Raw genomic sequence first — 3077 nt, 5'->3', positions numbered from 1 at the left:
CAATTTGAATATATATTTAATAACAAGTAAAATATATAAAACCGTTATTCTATACTACTCTCTCTGTGTGACATTGACATAAGTATTAAAAGTATAAACATCCAAGGGTGACAAAAGTCAAATGAAGTATGAATTGCATTAACATGTAGTTATATGATATAGAACGTCGGTGCAAATGATTACCCGGCCGGTAAATCAACCAGACAATCAAGTGATCGATAAACCGGATATTTTGGAATTACTACTGCTGTGTAGAAGTACGGAAATTCGCATGCGTATCAGTAAAAAACAAACTCCAACGAAAACGAAAGTGTTTTAGTTCAACATCACACTTACAGTTATGTTATCGCCGCTATAGCGACCTAAGTTACCCAGACTGCTGCAGTACATGATGATATGCAATTTGTGGTGGAAATGTCTCATCTGATGTGACGTGTTCCTTGCCTAGCAGCTGAAGTCTGAAATATATAGTTCGTATATTAGACAAACATCATCAAGATACATAAAAAAATGATATCAATTCAAAACTTCGATGGTCTTCGATTTAAATATTTCAAACACTGGTATCGTTCAATGTACGACAGAAGACTGAAGTTAGAATGTTAATATTTTTAGATGACAGATATATATATGTCTTTTCTTTGTGAGTTTACTCTTTCCTAAAAAACGCACACTGCATTGAAAGATAAGCTCATGTTTCTAGGCCACTAGCTCATCGTCACGGAACACGTGACCATGTATGTAAATAGCTCGTAAAAATGTGAATTTCAATAATCATAAGACGATCCATTGTATGATCCGACACGAAATTCAACACAAACACTAGCGTGTTCTTCACATTCAGGAGGGGCGGTGGGGTAGCCTAGTGGTTAAAGCGTTGACCCGGGTTCGATTCCCCACATGGGCACAATGTGTGAAGCCCATTTCTGGTGTACTCCGCCGTGATATTGCTGGAATATTGCTAAAAGCGGCGTAAAACCACACTCACTCACTCACTCACATTCAGGAAACACTTATATTATGTAGTTTGCATCACCGTTTTACTGTAAAACGAGATTGATTTATCCTCTGACGTTGACTCTTATCATTGGTGTGTTCACTATGATAGAGAAAGAGTGAAATTTACATTGTCGAGATATGATGAGTTTTAAGGCTATCCGTTGTGGCCTCAGTTAACGGTAGCCCAGTGGTTCGCTCGTCACGCCGACGACCCGGGTTCGATTACCCAGACAGGTTCAATGTGTGAAGCTGATTTCTGGTGTCAACCGCCGTGATATTGCTAAAATATTGCTAAAAGCGGCGTAAAACTAAATTCACGCACTCACTAAATTAAATCAAATCGTTTGTTGCAATGCATTATATAAACCTACAACTGACTAATACCGTACAGTAAAGGGTTTTAAATACACAATGCCTTTTAAAAAGTAGTCAAATGTATGTAGCATATTACACTTTCTCAGTAATATACACATTCTAGTACGTTTAGGGATTTGAGTCCATCCGGAATTCGAACAAACACTCACAGAGTGAGGCACAGAACCACTTGCCCCCATGTGAAGAATGCCGTGATATCGGCCGTGTGAAAAAAGGTTTTTGGTTTAATGGTCAGGATTTTATCCATTTGTCGTAAATTGGTTCCAGTGACTAGGGTAATTAATTTTGTTTGACTGACTGACTGAGTTTAGTTTTACGCCGCTTTTAGCAATATTCCAGCAACATCACGGCGGGGGACACCAGAAATGGGCTTCACACATTGTGCCCATGTGGGGATTCGAACCCGGGTCTTCGGCGTGACGAGCCAACGCTTTAACCACTAGGCTACCCCACCGCCCCGAATTTTGTTTCAACACGAGCAGACGTTTTGGTGGTATTTCAATATAATGTTTACTCACATCCAGTGTTTTTTATCCGTGTCTTTTGCCTCAACTCTCGGAGAAGTCGTATCTGTCGAAGTCTGAGTTGTCATCATCAAAATAGCGGTACCTCTGAGCCATCAGAAACCTTCTCATATTGTAGAGTCGCAGGTTAATACGTCTTCTTTGGTAGAAGGGCTTCTTGAGTTGGCTTTGTTTACCTGGGACTCCCATGGCAGCCCCAATGACGAGGATGACCAAAAGAAGGATATGAAGAATACTGGAAGCTGTTCGAGAAGAGAGATTTAATATCATGGTCAATGGTCAAACATACAGGGCAGTGTGCGAAAAAGTTTCCAGGTTTTGCTAGCCAGTCGGGCTAGCTATGCCAGAAAGTTATTAGCCCAGAAAATAATTCCCTAGCCCGCAATTTGAATATAGACACTAAGCAAAAGATTACAAAAAGGTAAAAAAACCATTATTTATCAGGCCATAATCTTGCATGATATAAAAGTGTATTATGACTTAACAAGTCGGAGAGTGATATATTTAAAAAATGACCCCATGGAAATTCACTAGCCAGTCGGGCCTGCGACTGTGGATATTTACTGGCCCGACTGGATTGTTACAAGCCACGGGCTATCAGGTCAGTGGCTATTTCACGCACTGATACAGAACCAGGTACACATCCTACTGACATGGTATCGTTTCCAAACTGCATAAATCGATGTTCATGGTGTCAATCACTCGGTTATCTAGCCCAAACTCGAATATTTAAAGATTGCTGTCACATGGCTTGAATATTGCTGCATGTGGCGTTAAATATCAAACAAAACAAATCGGCTATACTAATATTCTGAGTTGTAAACATTATTTCAGGTGTATCACGGCACGTCAGCTAAATAAGGAAAGTTCAAAATGATGTTGGTCTGAGACGTTTATCGCTTTGTATGTATGGTATATGCTCACAAAGCAAATAGCTAAAACGTGTGATTCAAACCAAAGGTCACCAGGGGTCACAAATACACGGACTGTTTACAGAAACCACACAGTAAAGTAATATGTGAACAGATGCAATAGATATCACTCAAAACTAAAACTAGTCATCTCATCTGCATTATTTAGGTATTTAAGTGATTTAAATTACGTTATCTATGATACAATTAAATGTTCCATGCATCTAAAGCATAGAGTGCCCTGTCTGAATTTCGGACAAAAAGGTTC

General features: G+C 39.5%; 1 long non-coding RNA gene across 1 annotated transcript; it reads right to left on the bottom strand.

The window, feature by feature from the left end:
* Positions 1 to 301: 301 nt before the first annotated feature.
* On the bottom strand, positions 302 to 2134 carry LOC124258507. Its single transcript, XR_006893606.1, has 2 exons — positions 1893 to 2134; positions 302 to 458 (listed from the first exon to the last, which is right to left on the bottom strand). It is a non-coding gene; the product is annotated as an uncharacterized LOC124258507 (long non-coding RNA).
* Between the last annotated feature and the right edge of the window lie 943 nt (positions 2135 to 3077).

Source organism: Haliotis rubra, unplaced genomic scaffold (genome assembly GCF_003918875.1).
Source record: "Haliotis rubra isolate DU_JTF1 unplaced genomic scaffold, ASM391887v1 Scf695, whole genome shotgun sequence".
NCBI classification, from domain to species: Eukaryota; Metazoa; Mollusca; class Gastropoda; order Lepetellida; family Haliotidae; genus Haliotis; species Haliotis rubra.
This window is presented reverse-complemented; position numbering and strand designations above follow the sequence as displayed.